The sequence below is a fragment of the Platalea leucorodia genome (genome assembly GCF_965183815.1).
Source record: "Platalea leucorodia genome assembly, chromosome: 3".
Taxonomy (NCBI): domain Eukaryota; kingdom Metazoa; phylum Chordata; class Aves; order Pelecaniformes; family Threskiornithidae; genus Platalea; species Platalea leucorodia.
In genome coordinates, this window is record NC_138825.1 from 22,277,990 (window position 1) to 22,300,095 (window position 22,106).

A 22,106-nucleotide genomic window follows, 5' to 3' on the forward strand; every position below is an offset into this window, starting at 1 on the left:
AATATGTAAAGGTCACTTACCAAAAGGATGGTGTTAATTCTTTTGGAAATGCACACTTGAGCCAACATATGTGGGACAAAGCAGAGCAGCCAGTGGCCAGGCTGAGTGGGGTCTTGCCTCGCTTCTGAAGTCATGAGGGCATGATAGCTCTGGAGGAGGAATTCCCAGATTCCTGTACCAAAGTTATGGCAGAGGCAACAAGAGCACTGCCCTTTTTGCTGGGTGCACGCCTTGCTCTTTGTGTACATATCGAGTTGTGGTTTTTATTAATGTTACACTTAGAAAGCACTTGAACTGGCAATGTTTCTTTTGTCGGCTGTAGAGGTATTTAAACTGAGGTCAAGCAAACAAGCGAAGTGCCATGATGGTTTTGTGGGACCAGGTCCAATTTGATAAGAAGGATGAAATGACTAAGCATGTGCTAAGCTTTATTGCTAGTCAGTGCATTATCATTTCAGTTGTGTCAGTGTTTCCGTTATAAATACCTCTTCTCAGGGGAACTCAGCTGTACATCTCATTTGGGGCTGGAAAATTCCATTTAGAGAATGCTATTAATTATTTAAAAATACACATTTGCTTTTTAGGTCAAGATTTTCAAAGTAGTGATTTGCAATGCTCGCCATGAGACTGTTCGGAGAGGCCTGATTTTCAGGTGGTCACTGGAGATAGGCAACTAATCAGAAAAATAATAATCCTGCCTCTCTGCCCATCCCATTTCCAGATGCACCTGCTCTAGTTAAGTTTCTGAAATATTCATATCTGTGTTCTATTTTTTCTTCCTCTCTCATCTTTTGATGATGGCCAGAAGCTCAAGATGGGTGGTTCGATTTATTTCTCATGAAGAAATAAAAAGCCTATGATCAGAATGTGGCCTGGAGTAATATTTGAACTTCTTGTATAAAAAAGAGATGGAGTTCACTCTCGTGTCCCTGCTGCTGCTATTCGCCACGTCTGTCTGACTGTCCTGAGGCAGTGCTATCTGTTTTATTAGATGTATTCATCCACTGCTATGTACACTTGATGTGAGTTCTCCTGCAGAAGATCAGGGTCTTTTAAGCCACATGCAGGTTGGTCAAGGCTTGTGTTATTCTTCCTGTACTGTGTGTATGTCCGTGTGCTTTCTCACAAATGGGTGACTGTCCGCAGACAGCATTGCCAGTGCTGAGGCTTTGTACCTTCTCACCCATTTACATTCCAGACCGAAAGAACAAGCCAAAGCCCAGAAGAAGGAAGGTGAATTGCATAAGCACTTGCTTCTGGCAGCACAGCAGGTAGCTGTGCAGTTGGCAGGCGTTGCTAAATACCAGTGTCTGGTGAATCCATTACAGCTGGTTAGGTTACCACGCCATATGTAACTGGAGAACCATTTTGCTGGCTGTAGATGAGCAGGAAACCCCCTGGCAGACAGTGGCACTGTGGGATAAACTACAAAGAACCCCATGTAACTGATTTTATGACATGCGTTGCATATTTTTCCTGAGCAGCGGAGAAAGGCCATAACCTCAAGCCATCAGAAACGGCATACGCAGCGGCTCTTTGTGTGCGGCAGAAGCAGATTAGCAGATGGCATTTTCTGTCCTTAATCTATGAAGCACATTGAAAATCAGGAACAGATTCATGTGCCTTTACAAAGACAATATTGTGCCTGGTAAAGCGTCTGTCTGTTTGCCCAAATTCAATAGCATTTGCTTAAAAGAAGGTGCTAGAAGCAGCCATTGCCAATGTTATTCTGAGCAGACCCATACACAAGTTCAATTTACTGGAATGAGAAAAAGCTCTTCTTCAGGGTAGCTGTAAAAGAAGTATTTGTAGCTTGACAGATAACTCTGTAGGATGCAATGAGCTTTGAGACCAGAGTAGTAGTATGCTCACTTGTATATTCCATACTGTGAATTTGACGCCAAAGCACTGACATGCAGCTGTCCCCCATCATTCTGTTTTTTTATGGCTTTAACAGGCTATTCTAAAACTAGCAGTGAGATTTTGTCAATTCTGATAATAAAAATAACACATGCGTTTTCACAGTGTGCTTTTCTTGTCTCCAGTGTGCATTCTGGAAATTTATCTATAGCAGTATCCTTTGAGAATTGTGGTCAGGGAGCATTTTGAGGCTACTGAAAATGAAAGATGATGGGTAATGTATGATGTTTTTCTTGGGCAGTAGGGCAGTAGCTGAATTAGATTTCTATCTTTTCCAAATCTAGAGGTTTCCTGTATTTCAAGATAATATAGAAAATGCACCGTAGTGCTCATCATGGGCAACACAGTGCATTTTCTTAAGCAACGTGTCAGTGAAGTGCAGTGTATCACTCTTTGGGAGAGTAAGGGCAAAACCTGTCTCAAGCTTCCTCTTGGCTCTTAAGCTGAACCAAGACAGCTGAGGCCAGCCCCACACATGAGGGAAGAGGTTTAAAGTCTGCTCTGAGGAGATAGGAAAGCAAACTATAAGGATGCTCCATTGTATACTGGGAACAAGTCAATGTCCCAAGAAGTCCTGAGATCAAGACTATCCCTTTCTTCTGTTCTTGGTAGCTACGAGTCTCTGCCATGCAAAATGGTGAAGAACACAGTATGAAATGCTGTTGCATTTTATAATGTTGCTACTATATAGACTATAACTGTTGTTAGAGTTTATTGTCTCAAACAGCAAAAACCTTTGAAGCAGAATCATGAAGCTAACACTATATAAACTCTTAATGGGTCTTACGAGCCTGTCTCCCTTAAATATGAAATAGCCTTTCTTGTTCTGACTTGCAGTCCATACAGTGCACTTTTTGAGTTATTCCTAAGAATAATTATCTATATTTAGGAGGTAACTCTATGATTTTCCTCTGAAATAGGAACTGGTTTTGGAATGACAGGTCTGTGACATTTAGCTTCAAGGGCATTCCAGTCTCAGTTTTTCCAGATATAATCCAATGCACTTAGAGTTGGAGAAAATTATTTTTATCTTTAGTGCCAGGGGTTTAGCAAGTCAATGCAGATTTCAAATTGCTTTACTCATGCAAATGTTCAGCAGGACTTGACGGCTTGAAGTCTCCTCATTTTGATTTTGGCGAGTTGTTTGTGTGTTTGACTCAGCAAAATAATAAAAATAGTCGGCTCCTTGATGATTTTTCTTCTGATGACCAGTTTGGGATTAGTCTCATAAGATGATGTTAAGAGGAAGTATTTTTATGCTATAAAGCATATAAAGGGAAGAAGATATCTTGGTGGAGCTAGGCCCATAGTTTGCATTGAGAATTGTCGGCATTATAATATATGCTTTATTGCTTAGATGAATGCATTTAAGACCGAAACATGGTTCTTGTGGTTTGAGGGTGCATTTATTTAAATGGTACTATTCATATTGCAACCTATAAGAACCCAGAGAGAGGAGAGCCACACACTAGAAAGCAGAGGGTGGAAGCAACACCAACAGGGTCCTGTGAAGAAATTTAGTTTCCAAATTGAAGAACTTTTCAGTAAGGAAAAAATTCCACTAGGAATACACATTCCTGAGAAAGTGGTTGAGAGGTAATACTGTGTAGGATCAATGCCTGAAGCAGTGGAGTGGCTGTTGAAAGTTCGTGATTTCTGTGACCCTGAACAAAACAAGACTGCGTGCATGTAAGGTAGGGTTTCTGTGTTTTTGACTTACCAGATGAAGGGGATAATTAACTTCCCCAGAGAGCTGGGAGCTCTGGGATTGCCAATGATGGGCTTGCAATTTCAGTATACTAGAGAGGTTTAAAAGCAACCCTAAGGAAGTCTCTCTAGAGAGCAAGGTGGTCAGAGTACCCCAAGAAAGGCTAAAACAACCACATACACAATACCAAATGCTCAAGTGTAAACGAAACTCATCTAGGAGGCAAGTGGGAATGGCAGGGTCCTGATCTTGTCATTCAAGATGAAAACAGCACAAAGGGTAGGCAAAAAAATACCCAAACTGTAGGCAGCAGTGTGAGAGGTGTGAGAAACGATACTGTTTTATTTCAAATGCCAGGAGAACGCACGAGGGAAGGCAGCACAAAGCACCAGGATATCTTCCAGTGCTGCATAGCCCTAGCAGCACTGATAAAGTGACCATGGGCTGGCGAGATGCGATGGAGTATGGTTGCCACCATAAAGCATGGAGAACCAGCAGTGCTCCACAGAGCACCTCCCGCGGAGACCTCCGTGGAGAGCATCCACAGGGCTCCAGGGGGGAAGTCTGTTGGGAAGAACTAATGAAATCATCCATTTGTGAAGTTTTGCCAGTCGCTGAATCTATTCAGTGTCTCGTTTCCCTTCTCTTTAATGAAGGGAAAGATGCATGTTATTTTGGCATGTTCTTGCACATGCTTTTGATAGATATAATTTGAATCTTAAAATATGAGTGTGAGGGGAAGGGAGATTAGAAAAACGAGCTGGGAATTAATTCTCTTCTGGGTTCTGTTTCTGCTTCTGCTACTGGCTTTCTATGTGACCACAAATGAATAATTTCATATGTAATTTCCATAGAAATAAGTAGGAGAATCCAGACCCTCATTGCTCAGAATAGATGTGAAAATAATGCTGTCCTTCCACACTACCTATTTAGCTTAGTCATGCCTCAGGGCAGACAGGGACCATCTCACAGAACATGTTTGTCAAGGGTACTCTTATTTGTTTTTATAGTGTCCTGGATGGGGTCTGGAGGCTGGAGACTATGCTGCAATAAAAATAAACCTTTATTAATAATAAAAAGGGGTTCTGCTGCAACCAAAGAATTCATTAAAGATTAAGCTGGTATTAGTGGAGGGGGAGGGGGTGTCTGTGTTTTATGTGCGTTATTCATGCCCCCTCCCCAGAAATACATGTTATTTATTCATAACTTTTCCCCAGAAGATTTCTCAAAGATTTGTTTTGCTGTCTTGTGATAAAATCTCAAGGTCACGGAAGAGATGCTTTTAGTGATGCTCTTACAACTGGCATTGTAAAATTTTATTTCTTAGTGAGGTGCTGTTAGTGGAAAGGCTGATAAATTTTAATTTCTATTTCATACCGGTACATTGGCTATAACTGTCTAATTGCACCTGCACGACGCTGTTGACAAGCTTGCTAATGGATTAAAGGGAGCCGATGTCATGATAGCCGCGGAGAGGAGATACAAGCAGAACATGTAGTTTTCTTGTCCAATACACTGGGGAGTGCAGACCAGTTGCCAAAAACTGCAGAGAGATCTGAACAGTTCAGCAGTCTGATCTGTGCTTCATGCACATTTTTCAGCTTTCAGGACAAAAGGACCCAATCCTGTGGAAAGCAGCAGGAGTGTGATGGAGCTGATGGCTGCATCAGAGGTGCCTGGGGAGACGTTTAAAGGTATAACAGGTAAACCTAGAGAAAAAAAGTCATGGAAGGCAAGAGAAGATAAGATTTCAAGGGGAGGAGTGTGGCTAGCAGTGTGTTGGGAGGTGGGTAGCTCGAGGAAGGTGAAAATGAGGTGCTAGTCGTGAGCTTTGAGACAGGGCGCGAGTGACTTCCATGAGCTGTTTCAGCACAGCACAAGTGGTGGGAGCTGCTGGGGACGTTTCCAGGAGAGAAACTCCAAGGAGCTGCAAGTATAGATGCTGTATCTTTCTAACAACAAACAACTTTCCCCCTCCCCCTGGCTTTTAATTCCCTTCTCCCCCCGCCCCCCCTCTTTTTTGTTCTTTTTTTTTTTCTTAATTCAGTAATTCATGGAAAGCAATGAAGCTCCCTCGCAAAGGAGCACAGGACTTGGAGATGTAGGACTTTGGTTTTACTAGCTGTGATAAACGATTTGCTGGGCGACCTGGGCCCAGTCCTTTTTTTTGGTGTGTGTGCCCTATCTTGCTCATGGGGATAACAACATCACTTTAGCTTTCTGAAGCAGGTTAAACATCAGTATTTGGAATATACTGTACTAGTGATAAGTTTAAGTTCTTTCCCAACAAACTTGAATTCTCTTAGGTTTTGACTATCCGTTTTTAATGGCCAAGAGGCTACCTGAGAAGAATTATGTAGTTGATTTGTACCACTTGACAAATCACCCTGTTTGGGGTTTTCTGTTAGTAAGAGAGAAAAAAAAGTCTCTTATAAAATATAGTTCTCTCTGATGATTCTGGTGCTTAGATAATCTCTTCTCTTGCTGTTCTTCAGCACAGTGTTGTAAACATAATTAGTCCTTCGTATTTTTCTCATTTAATTCACTCCTCACTGCATGCATCTTATCATGCATTAGAAGCAAGTTGAAACATTAATTAATTTGAGCCATTTCCTAGAGCTGAAGGAACTCATTTAACTGTCTTATCACTTTGAATTCAGAGGCCATGCACATAGTGCCTGCTTGCTGCCTTCATGTGAGAGCAGTCTCTGGCAAAATTCTTCACCTCAAATGAACTTGCAGACATGCCATTTCTTGGCTGGCATCTGCCATTTAATACCTAAATTTCCCATCGAGAAATGCAGAAGACTTCACTATGTCTCCTGTACTGTGTATGGATTAACATCTATGTCTCTGGATTCTATTTAGACTCCCTTAACACATTTTATAATTCACATAAGGATACACTGATTTTAAAAAACAACCACCAAACCCCATATATTATCTTTTATTTTCATTTCTTTATTCAATGCCGAGTATTTTCTTACAGGCATTTCTGTGGATTAGCAAAAGGTTCCTGCTGTTCCTTACAAGACCTCTTTTTAATCCTGCCCACATTATGGACAAAATCCTTGCTTCAGTCAGGAAAGCATCCTGCTGCTGCTATCGGCCTCTGTGCCAAACACTAGGTTATAAGCAATCAATGCAGAATGGGAAACAGAGGTGTAATATGATTTTTCAAAGGGTAACCAAGGCAAAATTGACATCCTGTCATCTGGCACGTTAAGCTGGAAAACAGGCTGGGACATCAGGAATTAGCACTGTGAAAACCTAAAAAGGAGGGAGGGAGACTTTGAAAGAGATCCAAATAAATCACAGAGAATCCAGATACCAATTCTTCTATCTTCCTCCTGTTCCTTAGTAGAACAACCTGATAAATACATGCATGTTTAATGCTTCACAGGTGGTAACCAGCTTCATTAGGTAGGGTGGGGAGGAAGCAGTGTTGCTACTTGTGCAGCTGGGGCTTGATTTGATTTATTCTGATTTGCACTAGTGTAAGGGGTCATGAACGCAAGGCACCTGATCTCCAGGTTTCCATTACAAGCCTAAAAATATAAGCTATCTGTATATGAGAGCTCTGGACAGGCTGAAGCTGTGGAGTTGGAGGTTGTGTGCTTCACAGATTTCAGGAGGTTTGTTAGTGATTGTCATTAGTAAGATCTCTGTCTCACGGCAGACAGGAAACCTTGACTGTATCAGTCTCTAGCATTTGGTGGGTGGAGAAAGACTGGTTGCCTGCATAATTTGGGCTTATGAAGCTTTTTACGGTCATCAAAAGGTTAAATAATTAGCAAAAAGAAACCTATTAAAGAACAGAGGAAACCATACAGACAAGTTTCCTGGAATACTTCACTAAATCAGAAGAAAACCAACCATCATTGCATTTGGTATCTTTATTTATGCCTGTGCCAGATGTTCTAGGGTGTGAGGCCTGAGCCCCTCAAAGGGGATGGGAAGCGTCCTTCTGCATCTTGGATTGTGCCCTGGGTCCGCTGTGCACTGGAGGTCGCACAGATCTGAAGGCACACTCCGGCTCTCTTGGCCTTCATCCTGGTCTAAACCAAATGTACTCATAGCTGGCTATCAGAGCCATGCCACTTTCCCAGTGTAACCTCACCTCCCGATTTTATACCGTAATAAAGAGCAGCAAGGTAAAAGACACTGGCCGCTTTTCCCATGTTAATCTTAATTCAGTTGTCCGCTTCTGTTTTCATATGTGGCCAGTTTCTCATGTCTGTTATATCTAACTCGACAAGTGCTGACACTCTTCTCTCATGCTTTGGACTATGCTGTGAATGGATTTATGTAAGTGTCTCTCTCTCCTGCTCTGCTTCTTATTTTATGGCTTGATGGATGGGACAATTTCAGAATTATGGGATCCACAGTAATGCTGCTTTTAGTTGCCATTTTTGCCAAGTCTCCTTGACAAATTGCAGGTGAGTGTTTAGTAATCAAAATGGTTTGGAAATTTTGCTCACTGATCAATTTTAAATAATTTGATTATTGCTAAATTCTGTGAGACTCCAGTAAAGTAAAAGCAATGGAGAGTGTACTGTTATTGGAGTGGCTTTGTGTTTCTCATGACTTGCATAATACTTGACTAATCCTTTTCAAATATGGTTGTCTGAAAAATACTCTGGGGTAATTTCTGATTCCTCCTTCTGTGCTCTGGGAAATGAATAGAGATGAGTCTCTTGTGCCTTGGGCAAGTGCTCAGTGCACTGCTACCTGCGAGCTTGTTCTTTGGAAGCGCTTTGGACCCAAGTGTCAAACTTGTGATCTCTGCAGAAATTTACAGGGCCACTGTGAATTTTTCCCTGTTCTGATAATTCTCATGGCTTGTGGCAAAACTGTTCACAGAAAAATTTTCCAGAGTGTTGAATTAGGTATAACAGCTTTACTATATTCCTGTTTGGAGGGAAAAGGAGGGCTTTGCGGTAACAACGGGCCTGGCACTCATGAAATACAAGCTCTGTTCCCGTTTCAGCTGCAGTCTCCTTGTGTGCTTGTGGATAAGTGGCTTCACCTTTGTTTTTCTTAGTTGTCTCATCTTCAAACTGGAGATCTTAATGATCCCCTATTCTGTGAGAGGGTTTTGGTACTGCATTTGAATTCATTACCATCTGCAGGGGGCTCAAATTCCACGATATCAGTACAAGACAGGAACTTGCAACATGCACTATCAGGTGTAACGCATGAATGGAAAATGTTTCTTGTACATAGGTTAGCCCCTTCCACAGTAGAAGGCAAAAAGTCCAAGGAAAACATTTATCTCTGGTGACAGCATAGTCTACTTGCCAGGTTATTTTTACAGGTAACATTTGGATATATTTTTAGCTGCCAGTCTGGTGGGTAACTGAAACTGGGGGTCATGGGAAATTTGCTGTGAAACACCAATATTAAACAACAGCAGATCCCTTCATTCTCACAGTGTCCTTCTTGTCTAATAAGAATAATGAGCTTCCCTTTGAACACTGCGACCCACATCTGCAGGGCACTTCCATGTTTCTCTTCAGTTTTACTCTTAGTTGATTGCCTGCACCATGGGAGGGGACTTCGCTCTGAACAGGGCAGCTTGGTGCTGACATTAGGGCGGTGCCAGAATCCCCAGCCTGTAGATGGGTGCTCCCCAAGGATTTAGGTGGTCCTGCCTCACTTAAAGGCTCTCAGGCTGCTCACGGCATCTACCTTCCGTGTCTCATTTCTTTTGTTGTATTATTCACTGGTAGTTTTTCCCCTCCTTGCAGAGCAATCCTGAAGATATCTGCACTGAAAAGTGTAAGGTGTCCCGTATGTTTGGGTGTACATAAAGTGTTTGGCCAGGGAGTTCCTAATGCAGCAGGCAATGTATAAGCTGTAATGAAATCACCCTGTGTTGTTCCTCTCCAGGTTACTTTTTGCTGTCAAAATGAAATGTAGTGTCCTTCTAAGGTGGATCTAACACTGCAAATGCGGCCCAAACACCACAGAATGATCTCAGTTGATTCACACATTACACTCAGTGCAATCTAATGCAGCACTTGCATATGCCAAAATGTTTGCTAGAGATGGATATTTACAGACCCTTACTGCTTGCATTACTCCTCCTTTGCCTCTGCAATAAAATAAAATGCAATTACTTTAGCAGTCACTGTATCCTGCAGAAGTCATTAGATGTTAACTAAAATAATTTCTTTCTTTCCTCTCTTTAAAACAGATCTGGAATAGTTTTGCTAAGGGAAAATGCTGTTGTTTTTCCTCAGAGCTATGGCTATGCCCAAATCAAAACACTACATCTGAGAATCCTTAAACTTGGGTTCCAGACTCAGTTTGTAATTTAAAGGATGGGACTGATACCTCTTTTAATGGGGAAAAACAGCAACTGCCCGGTCCAGAAACTGGGTGTTGCTGAACTCCAGGAAAGACTGCACATGGACATAGAGTTGAATTTTGCAGCTGAATCCTTTATACTGTACAGAGTTTACTAACTAATCTGACGTCCAGCTTCTCAAAAATGTTCATCATTTGCTTTTCTACAGGCCTTCATTTGGAACTGTGAATGTGCAGTAAAGAGCTTGACTGAGCCATTTGGGAAATCAGTAAGTCCTTTAATTTTATATTCCAAAGCTTGCCTTCCCCTTCTCCTCTAACACCAGAGCTCCCATGTTAGCTGTTCAAATTAAGTTGAAAGTCAGGGAGATCTTTGTGGGTGTGAATGACAGGTTTGGATTCTCAAACTGCTATGCAAGATTTAGAGCACAGTTTAGTCTGTTCATCAAGGACTCAGAATTTGACTTGCCTTATTTTTCTGGACTTTAGTAAAAGAACTGGTGTAATTCCTTCCTCCATATCACCCCAGCCCATGTGAGGAGAAACTCAACTCTTGTGAATCCTTACAATAAGAAGGGAGAAATGCCAATGTATCAGTGTAAAATGAAGCTTGAAGAGCTTTGCCTGTGCTCTATGAAGGTAGCAGATACCTTGAGATGCAAGTGTGGGTCCCAGTCTTGCATTTCTTTGGCACGCAACAACTGCCACTGTACTCTAGGGCTGATTATACTGCACCTCTAAATGCAGGAAACCTTTCAGGCTGCCTTTGTGATAGCACTGATCAAGTGATAAATATTCCATGCCTGAAAATGTAGTAGGTGCTTCTCATTTGCCCTGCCTGAAGGAAGCAGATGGGGTAGCTAGTGTGGGTCTGGCATCTCTCTCTTCTTCTCAGTCAGCACCTTCTAGTTTTCAACAGCTGCCAAAACAGTAAAATGCTTGGTTGGGAAGAGTGAAATAGATAGGGTTGAGAGGCTGACAGAGGAGCCATCTATATGATCATTAAATTAATTGGTCAAAGTGGACATAGAACAACAATAGGAACAAGCCCTTCTAATTTACTCATGACCTGAGCCATTGGTGTAAATTCTCTGCTTGCAGCTGCACCGCATAGCCAGGCAGTTGCGTTGTTTCCACAGGTGGAGTCAGGCTGTTCTTTTAGCACACCAAACTACCTGTCAGGGCCTCCAGCTTAATCACAGCAAGTCAAGCTGCAGTACCTGAAGCCAGGGTTTTGTTATCAGACAACTGAGGAAGGGCTTGTAAGCTAAAAGCTTGTGGTCAGTGAAGGAAATAGCATGTCGGAGGAAAGATCATTTGCTTCATTCATGTTAACTTTGTCATCTTCAGTGCTGATGTTTTTTTTAAATTCTGTAGCGCCATGTCTTCCGTCACTTACTCTGGTGTCCTCCTTTAACTAATAAGAAAGGCCAAACAAACTTCCCACTGGTTGCCCGGTTTCATTGATTACACTGTACTTGCTAGGACTTGCAGGTGTGCTGCCGTTAGCCTGGGCTGAAAGGGAAACTCCCTGTGCAAAAGGGGACTGTTGAACCAGGTGAATCCCACCTGTGCCAGTACTGCAGAAGGACAGAGCTAGAAATGCGTTGTAAACTTGTTGTAAAACCTAAGCTAAGGAAGTGTATCTTGCAGTGGTTTTTGAATATGGTCTGGTTTCTTTTACTAGAGAGTTCCTGAGGTGGTGTTATCTGGGATGTATAACTCCCAGAGTCACAGTGCGGTTTCAGGAATGGGATTAAGTGACCCACTGGGGAATGGGCCTGGCATTAGAGCTTGATTTTCAAATACAGTGAAGATAAGCATATGCTTACTGCTAGGCATCGAGTAAGAGCTTTCTTCCCTTCCCTGTGTTGAGCTTAGCTACTGACAGGTGATAGTGTTTGGCCCTCTGTACAATTAATCATCAGTTTATTATTATGATGTACAATAATTATGCTCTGGAAAATGGAAAAAATTACATGGAAAACACCAAAATTACTGGGAAGTGCTATAAAAAGTTACCAATTGAAACTATAAATCTAACATTGCATTTCTAAGGTTTATTCCTAAGATAAAAATGATTTCCAAACAATGAGCTCTTAATCTGTCTATTGCATTGAGCAGTGAAACCATCTGAGATTCTTGGAACATGAAAGGTAGGAAATATAGTGCTTGGTCTTTTAAGGGGGTTGGATTTTCCCATTGGAACCTCAATAGTTCATACCACAACGGGGCAGAGCATTTAGTCAGAGACAGTGGAAGACATCCTGAAAACATCTTGTGAAATCTCCAAGAATGGCTGTGTACTTCATACTCAAAGTTATGACTGAGGGTAAGAAAAAGAAGTTTGTATTGCAGCGTGATTTTTTGAAGTGTACACATCTCCAAGAACTAGCTTAAGATTACAAGAATGTAGTTATAGCAACGAGGCATATGCATGAAATCCATATGCAAGTTTCTAAAGAGGGCCTGTGGTTTTGGGTGTACTGCAGGTTTGGCTTTGACCCTTTGTCCAGTGTTGTGGGCTAAACAAAAAGGACAAGCCTGCAGTGTGGTTGTGCTGTTACAGAGGAATTTGGAACAAACCAATCCTGTTGTACTGCTGCGGTCACCTCCCGTGAAGGGAGGAGAAGTCATCCCATCATCCACTTTTTCAAGTGGTCTAGAATAGATGTGTGAGTAGGTTCAATTTCTTCACAGCCCTCTGCAAAATTTGAGAAATAATGTGTATTAAAATGCTGATCCTGATGAAGTTTCATCATTCATCCACCTGACTGACAGCTGATCACAGAAGAAATGCAGAAACTTTTCACAGTGGCAAGGCATGAGTAGCCATGAGAGTAAGAAGATCCATAAAGGAGTTTTGCAATATAACATTCAGGTGTTGGGTTTATTTTGCAGCCTCGTGAGAGGTTTTGCCTGAAGCACTGTGAATTCCGTGGGTGATAAACTCCCACCATTTTAATTGGAGCTGGATGAAACACTTGTTGCATGGCTCAGGGTGCTGCTTCTGCTAAGATGTAGTTATTGCACAAAACTAAAGCTTGCGTGTATTCTCTTTAGTATATAACTGGAAAGAATTCTATAAAAGTTTCTTCCCTTCCTCCCACCCTTTTTGTATCTGTAAGTTTCTGTGTGCCAGCTAGCTTGGCAGGGACAAGAACATGCTGAGAAAAGATCTCAGTACAGTTGGTAAGCTTTGCATGTTGAGGTTTATTTAACAGCAGGGATTGCCTTACATTGTGAAACGTACATAGAGAGTGAAAGGAGGCTGCCCTTTCCAGAACCCGATGGAATATAAGACTTGGAATATAATATCACCTCTCTAGTAAAGTCAAAGTGATCCACTGGTCAAAGGAGGGATTTACTTGGGTTCAGTCAGACCCCTGAGTACGTAGGCCAGTTCAGAGAATGGATTTCCTCGCTGTTTTCACTCTGGTCTTCAAGCAGGTCAGTCTCCTTTCTTATCCTGTGAGCTTTGCACCTTTCATGTTGAGACTCAACACAGCCTCTATGGAAACAGCAGGCATAATGGAAATGGTGGGGAATTGTAGAGGAAGGTGCTTAGATACAGGCCAAGAAAGTGGGAGCTGGGTGCTTGATATACACCCCATTAAGACCTGGGAAACCCTGTGGGTGTCCTGGTTCTTAGAGAAGCATTGCCCCGTGGTTCTTAGAGGAAAGCTCCTCTTGCCATCCTCACACTGATGAGACTTACTGGTCTTACTGGCACTCATTATGTTTGAGTGCATGGGGGCAATCGTGGCGCTTTGTAATCATGGTCTCGCCTCAGAGGTGAGTGATACCAACCTAGACAAAGGCATTTGAAATTGGCATGTTAACATGCAGAGGTTACTTTCTTCAGGTCCCTAACTAGAGAGATGAAGCCAGTAGAAAAGAGACCAGTCAGCCCAAGGTAAAGCAGGTCTTGTTTTATAGAGCATGCAGGAGATGCTGACGCAGGCCGTTGGGTGTGTAGGCAGCACTGAATGTTCACCTCGCTGCCTGCTCAGAACGGAGGAGTATGTTTCTAAGCCAGATACTTATTTTTTGAACCTCAGTATTTTCACTCTGGAAACCACCTGGGGTCAGGAAGTCGAAACCATTGACTGAACTAAAAAGTTTATGCTTTTTTAACATATAAGTTAAATGCCTGAAAAAAAGCCGGTGAAATCCACTGGGCAAATCACACGTTCAGGACTGAAACTTGCAGCTTCTTGTTTCTTGTCAGCATTTCCCAAAGCGTGGTGGTTCAAGAAGTATTTGGGGCATGAGCCTAAACCCATGCAACCTAAACCAGCTTAGCTACCTTAGCTTGCCACTTGACTGATGGTGGCCATGAACACTAGAGCTCATTTGATGCACTGCGGGTAGAGGAGTAGGCAGAACACACTGGCAACACACCCGAGAGTCCTGCATTTCTCCTGCTTTAATTTGTAAATCAGGCTATTGGTTCATTTATGAACCAACTGATCAAAAATACAAGATGGAAGATAGATAGTGAAGCTTTCTGTGGTACATCATACAAACGAGCTTAGAAAGAGACATCCAAGTTGTCTTAAGCAAAAATACCCAGTGACTCTGCACAGTATGACTCCTGTGTGGCCATGTTAACTTACCCTTGGTGAAGTGCTTTGGATCCCTGTGGCATTCTCGCACTTGCGCACATGCTATTGTCCCCTGTAAAAAGGGAGAAAAGAGGAGTGTTGTCAGGCTGCGTTTTTAATATCTCAGAGGATTTCAGTGGTAGAGTTAAAGACTTGCTAAGCTTTGGAAAGAAAGTGTTGTTTCAGCACTGATCTAAGCCAGTCTGAGACCATACTGCCCCTAAAAAGGGTGGTCTTGGTCTTTATGAAACAGTATTATGTGTTCCTAGTGTCTCTCTTGGGTTGGAAGGGAAGACTGGGTTGAATTCATGTTGTGGGTAGATGCGATACTGCCTTTTGGCAGTTCTGCCTTTCCTGAGATCCTTGATTTGGAAATATCTTCCACTCATTCCACTGGGAATTGAATCAGGTCCTTAGTGATGCCTAACTATACAAATGAAAAAAGTAGTGTTGTGGAAGCAGAAACGGAGACGTGAAAGGAAGGCCATCTTACTCTTTGCTCGAAATCTAAATACTTTGGTCCCTCTTTTCTGAATTAGGCTCTGCTAATGAAGATTGTCCAGCATTTAGAGAACCCTTGTCCAAAAAAAAAAAATCCAAAAAACCCCAAACCAAAATAGCATAGAAGAAATCTATCAACACTCTTCTTGGAGGAAGATAAAATTAGAATCTCCTTTCAAATTCAACTAGACTTTCACTTAAACAGAAAAACTTTTCCCACATAAAGAACCTTCAGGGATTTAGTTAAAATCTGCTAAGATAAAATATATACCACATCTCACTCTCCTCAAAAAGCCTTATTATGTTCATTCCCATTAACTCCTTCCTTAGGGTATTTCATACGTCTGCAGAACATATTATGGCCATTTGGTTCTGAACGTTTTTGCAGGACTGTTACTGAATTTAAGTCAGAAAATGGCTAAAACTGGGAACAACATTTCAAAGACTATAACAAGAGTGTTTCAGTAATAAATAAGTCAGCAGATAGAAATGTCTCACTAATTCCCTGTCAGGCCAGACACAGTCAGATCTTGAAGGAGAAGGTAAGACATATTTTATTTGATGTATCCTGATATGGTGCTATCCAAGTGAAGCTCTGCCAACATTTTCACTTTAATTTTGCATTGCAGAACCCTACCGGAAGTTGTCTGACTGCCGTTCAGTCATTAATTTCTTTCCAATAACAGCCCTTTCACCCTCAGAGGTAATGTTGGAAAACCGGCATTGACTCTGCTCTATCGATCATTTTCATGTTATTTACCCTTGAATATCTGTGCGGCATATCTGTGTATGTCCACCTTCCTCAGTGGGTGAAGACTTTAATCATATTCATGAGGAAGCAGCATGGCAATTCTTGTACCAAGGAAGTTCTTGAGGGTTAGGTAAAGCCTCTTCATAGATACGCACAGTGGAAGAGTTAAAAGACTTTATGCTTACTGACTCAGATTGCTTTTATATCTAAGTAGGAATCCTTTCATTTTGAAGTTCGATTCTCTCGCTTTCTCTTGCAAGGCTGAACATTTTATCTGTGAATTTCCTACTGGACAAAGGAATGGCAAGCTCCTGTTTCTCAGGAAAATGAGCTGCTGGCTTCATTATCATCAGCTCTGTATAAAATGGTTTGCCAGACTTTCCAAGCATGAGGTAAAGTCCCTCCTGGGCCTGTGCTGCAGTCCTCACAGTGGGGAAGACAAGCTTTTGAAATAATTTCAATTTTTATTCATTAGTGTGTATAAAAATAGGACATTTGATCCATCCAAAAGCAAACAGCCAGAGTATACTGTGTCACCCAGCAAAAGTACAGGACAAAAGGGTGGAGATGCAAGGGAGCACAGCAGCACTGGTTCAGAACAAAGGTCACCTGCCCCAGTGTCCTCTGCTGATGGCAGCCACTGGCAGATACTTGGAGGATAGGCATATACAAGACTTTCTGCCAACTTTTTTTTCTTCAGATCCTTTTTCTCCTTAGTAGATCTCTCTTCCAAGTAAGTGTCTGGTCTTCTCTTGGACCCCTCTAAACTATTTGCAACAAAAACACCCTTTGGCAAGACATTCCACAGGCCAACTACCTGTTGCATGAAGAACCATCTCCTTTACCTTGAGGTTAGCTCCTTCTGGCTTCACGTTATGGCCTTAATTTTTGTATTGGAAGAGACAGTGCATAATTGATGCCTGCCTGTCTGGTCCTGGCCACTCTTGATTTGTAGATCAGTATCTCCCCTGCACTGAAATGACCCCTTTCCATACTGAAAGGACCATATGGAAATTGTTCCTTGTATGGAAGTTGTTCTGTAGCTTTGGTCAATGTAGTTGCCTTTCTCTGAATGTTTTCCGTTCTGATACAGCCTTTTTCAGTTGAGGGAACAAGGACCACACGCTGTATTGAAGAGGAGGAAGAGCCATAGATAGATTCATACAGTCACATAATGAGGTTTTATGTTGTTCATTTCTTCTTGATAATATGTATTCTTTTATTTTCTTCTATTTTAATTTTGCTATTTTGACTCCTACTGAGTTGACGTTTTTATGGAGCTAACTATCCTAATGCCAAAATGTTGTTCCTGGCTGTTAACTGTCAGGTTTGAGTCCATCATTTCCTATGTGAAGTTACGATTTTTTTTTTTTTTCCCTCCATGTACATTGTTACCTAAATTGTCGTTTATCTGCCGTTCTATTGCCCAGTCACCAAATCTTGCATGGCCTCTCAGCAATTCTTCCTAGTCTGCCCTTGTTCTTACTGTCTTGAATAATTTTTTATCAGCAGCAAGCTTTCTCACCTTTTGCCAGTTTTTTATAGTGTATTGAATATCAGCACAGTTCCCTGAGGAAATCAGCTGATGATCTCTCTCCACTGTGAAAGCTTACCCATTGGTTTTTGTCTTTTCACAAGTTATTTTTCCTTGAAAGGACTTTTCACTTACTCCATAGCCATGCAATTTTTGCATAGATATGATTAAAAGGAGAAAAATCAAAGTAAATAATCACCAGAAGTAAAATTTCTGCAGATCAAAAAACTCCAAGCAGAGCCAAGCTGTGCCCAAACAATAAATGCAGTCGCACAGCAGTGGTAATAAATGTCCTCCCAACAGAATCATTTAAATCCACACAGCCTGTATGTGCTTATCCCAAAATGTAATATGTCATCCAGTACTCCAGATAGGGCATCCACTGGGCCACAGAATGAACTGCCAGGCATCTGTAAAGGTGCACAGATACCCAGTTGCAAAGGAGAAAAGTGTGTGGGGTTTGTTTTGTATATGTGTTTGTGGGGTTTTTTTGTTCCCCCCCCCCCAATTTCATGAAACTATCTCTCTGCTTCTGATCTCTCAGGATCATCCTAAAAGGAAATGCTGAAGTATGATCCTAAAACTTAAATCCCTGCTGAGAAGGAAAAATCATGCTGTCTCCTCTTGCGCTGCACAGGGGGTATTTCTCCATTGCTTTCTGTCTCTTCCAGAGGCCTGTCCCCTAGCTACATCCTCTCTTCTCTACCTGTTCTAGCAACCAATTTCTTTCGTGCTGATCAGGGAAGCTTCTTAATCTGGCCACTTCAGCAATGCATATTACAGTCTCACCCACAGAGAGATGGATCAAAGCAGCACGGTGGAGCGAAGTGCAGTGGTGGCTGGGAGGAGCAGCCTGGAGTTGAGGGCTGAGCAGGGACAGGAGGAGCTTTTTACACTGATTTTGCTGAAGAGCATGATTCCTATGTATAGACTGTTAGTGGAAATGTGTCTAGACCATACATTGCTTAGAATTTGTTAGTTGCCTGAGAAAATGTGGAGATTTGAGCCTGGAAAGGTGTGTTTTCCAAGCTTTATCAGACGGTAAAACAAGGATATTCCCTCTCCCTGAAAACCTCCCCTCGCTGTTAAACTGCTTCCCTACTCGAGCTGGCTCTTGTTTAGCAGAGTGCCGGCCGTGTTCTTGCAGGTCTCTTGTTCTGGAGTTGAGGTGGGTAGAGCAGATAGTGGATGTGTGCCCTGATTTTTGCCAGGCTAGCAAGACATATAGGTGGCAGAGCTGGGAGTGGCGGTCAGGCTGCCTACTCTTTCCTCACATACAGTCATGGTGGCTGTGGACACCAAGCACTCTCCACTCAGATAAAGCCCTGTAAATCCGCAACCAACGGGGAGTGGGATCCTCTAACAGAAAGCATTGGGCAACCTTAATTAAAGGCATCAAAACGGGCAGCTTGTGTGATAGCCACAAAATGGCTTTATTGCTAAAATAGCTCAGTTGCACCAGGTTCTTGGTGCAAGGACCACTTTGCTATTTAGCACATTTACAGGCAAATCTTCTCAGGTTTAAGACCCCCAAAAGGCCAGCCAATAATTTTTTATGAAAGGCTTTGTGTTCTTTCAGTCAGTGCATATCCCCACTGTTTGCTGAGCTATGTTGTATTTGTAGGCATCTCTGCTTAGAGGACCTGTTTTTTATTTATTATCTGAACACCTATTCAACAAACAGGTAATGAGTCTGTGTTAATGAATCGGGTCAGTTTTCTAGCAGAGCAAGTAGATGCATTTAAAAAAAAAAAAAAAAGTGGCAATGATCTGGATATTCGGGAAATATCTGTAACGTTTTTTCATCCAAACAATTTGATGCTGCCTGAACACCGACAGGTATTTCTGAGAACCAAAAGGAGAACAACTGAAGGATCTTTGCCTCGTGCTGGGTTGAGTTTACTGAATAGAGCCATGTGAAATGCCCATCCTCATGTCATCCCCTACTCACCTATCTGTGTTTGCTGGAAGGACAGGCTACTGCCTTGCTCTGTCCCTATCCTGATCCCCACTCACAGGCTAAAAACATGACCATCACGCAGCATTTCTTGAAATCAGTCTCTGTCCAGATAGAGCTACAAATAATAGCTGTGTCAGTCTATGGCCTCTTTTCATTGTTTATTTTGTTGGGGGAAGCACTAAAGTCTCAAAAATGTTGACTCTTACAAGAGGATGTACTGGGCATGCCCATATGAATAAGTGATCTGTAATTGTGTGCAAGTGCTTCTACTGGCTTCAAGCATATTTTTGCAGGTGCCCCATCTGGGGAAAAAATGGCCACGAATGAGACCCTAAATCATGTTAAATATTGCAGAGAGCATATCAATGAAGTATTTAAAGATTTTAAAAAAAAAAATCCCGGATTCTGAATTTACAAAACACCATTTCCTCCATCTGCACTCAGTGCTCATCATTTTGTTACAAAACCACTTCATTCCTTCATCGCTAATGGCTCTCTTTGAATACTGAATTGCCTCATTAGGCTCTTTTATCCTGTGAATGAAATTCTTCCTCTGAGTCAAATAGGCAGTCCTTTATTTTTCCCATTGATTTTTAGTTAAATATATCAGACTGGTTCTAAGTAATCAATAAAGCAGCGTGGAAAGACTTCTGATCTTTGAAATTGTGTGGCGTAGGCCTTTTTATTATAATGCCTCTCTCTTTTGAAATCTTGTGTTTAATGGAAGCTATTTGCCACCAGTTTAAGCATACGGCTTCCCTGTTTGCTTTCGTCCGAAGGCTTCTTCCTTTCCCCGCAAGAGGGAATGGCAATTCCAAAAGTCTGAATCCTGCTGCGATATAACTTGGCAGAGTCACCCCTAATGAGGGGGGTCACACTTGTGTCAAACAGCTGGAGGAGCTCGCGAAGAGTTGGACTGGTTTGCTGAATTAGCCTGTCAGTCAGTGGAGAAGTTAGAAAGCAAGCTCTGCCTTGTGCTTTGATGCAATAGCTCTTCTCGGTTGTTAATAGGAGCTAAATAACCACTGTTATGATGATATTGTCTGCTGTAAATTCATCTCCCTAATTGATCTGTTGAGCAGACTACGTGTTTCTAAATATGGGTATAAGTCGCTTCCTTCTGTCTCACTGGTTTAACAGTTTAAGTAAACGAATACAGATGTTTTATTGCTCCCTTAATGAGTGAGTGGAAAACCATGGATGATTTTCTCAGCCGTATCATCTCCCTGTAAAGTGCAATGTCTTTTGGGACCTGAAAGTCTGGATTTGGTAATGAAATAGTTATAGGTTGTTGCTTAAAATCCTGGCAAACGTGGGCCAGAGGACTGTCTGATTTACTGCTCGTGGCTTTAGGGAGAGGTGAGAGGGACTCAGGTTATGGGTACGCCAGAAGATTCTTGCAAGGAAAGCTAAGGCCATCTTCAGTCCAGTGTGTGCTAGAAGAGAAGAGCAGACGCTTTGCTCCAGGACACAACTGGGAGGCTGCAGTCCTGCAGTGTATTGATCACGTTGCCTAGCATCAGTTTAGCTGTCAGGCTGCCAGAGGCCATGAGACAAAACTCACCACCCAAATGGCACCTTTACTGAGAGCCAATGGGGACAAACTCTTATGTGTTAGGTTGGACTCAGTATGGCTGTATGGGAAACGGGTGGATAACAGCTGCTGGTGCATTTGCCCTCTTGGGGTAGCTAGATAGGTAGTTTCAGCCAAAGTGGTGCTTTCTGAGAGTATATGAAACCGTAAAAGACAAAGGCAAAATCCAAATAAGAGTAATTTGTTTGGTAGTGCGTAGGCAGAAGGAGACATGTTTATACACTGTCAGATCATGCCAGCCTCCTTGAAATCAGCCCCACACTAATGCAGACAGCACAGCATGTTGTTGTGGCCAGCGAGGAGCTGATGCTGCCCTCTGTGTGTTGTCACTTGGCGTGAGACACCAGTTCTGATGTATACGGGTAGGCTGGGGCGAGTTAGTGGCTGATAACAAGATAGGGTGTCCTCACCTTCAGATTTAATTTCTGGATGTGTTTCTGATGTGTTTGGTGAGGCTCCATAAGTTACTAAACCCCTCTATGCTGAAGCTGACAGAGAAGTTGTAAGACTTTAGTTAATGTTTTGGCTGATCTAGAGTTTCAAGCGGAGCGCGTGTCCATCCATACTAGCACTGAATAAAACTGTCAGCATATTGTAGACCAGCATTAGCTGTGATATAACTCAGGGACCACAGCTGCCTGACCTAAGCACCTGTTATCACACAGTTTCTAAGCTTGCGGAAACAATTAGCGTCCTTAGATCCGATGATGTGCAACCCAACGGGGCCATAATGCTGCTCTCAGGGGCCTGGTGCAGCTCCTTGAAGTGGCGTTCTCTGTTCTTAATGAAAAGCCCTTCCACGAGAGCGTTTTGCTTTTCCAGACCTGGGATTGATACTTCACGTACGAGTCAACAGCTGTGGAGCTGAACTTGAATCACTCCAGTCTGCACCAGCAAGCTGGCAGCTAGCATTAATATCCCACAGGCAATGGAAGCAAAACAGCGGCGTGTTGAAGAGCTGGCGAAAGGGGGGAGTCACTGCTGTGCAGCACAAAATCAGAGGCCTACAGTTACTGCGTGCAGAAGTGGGTCTCTTTGAGAACACTGTAAACACTCGCAAGTACATATGGCCTCAGCATGCTGGACGTGTGAAATACCACACAATTAAAGTCAAGTGGATTGTTATGGCTGTTATCCAGGACAAAAGCAAACCTTGGAGCTGGCTTCCCAGCTGACATAAAATAAAGCTAGGTGAGGTTATTGAGAGACATGTGCATGG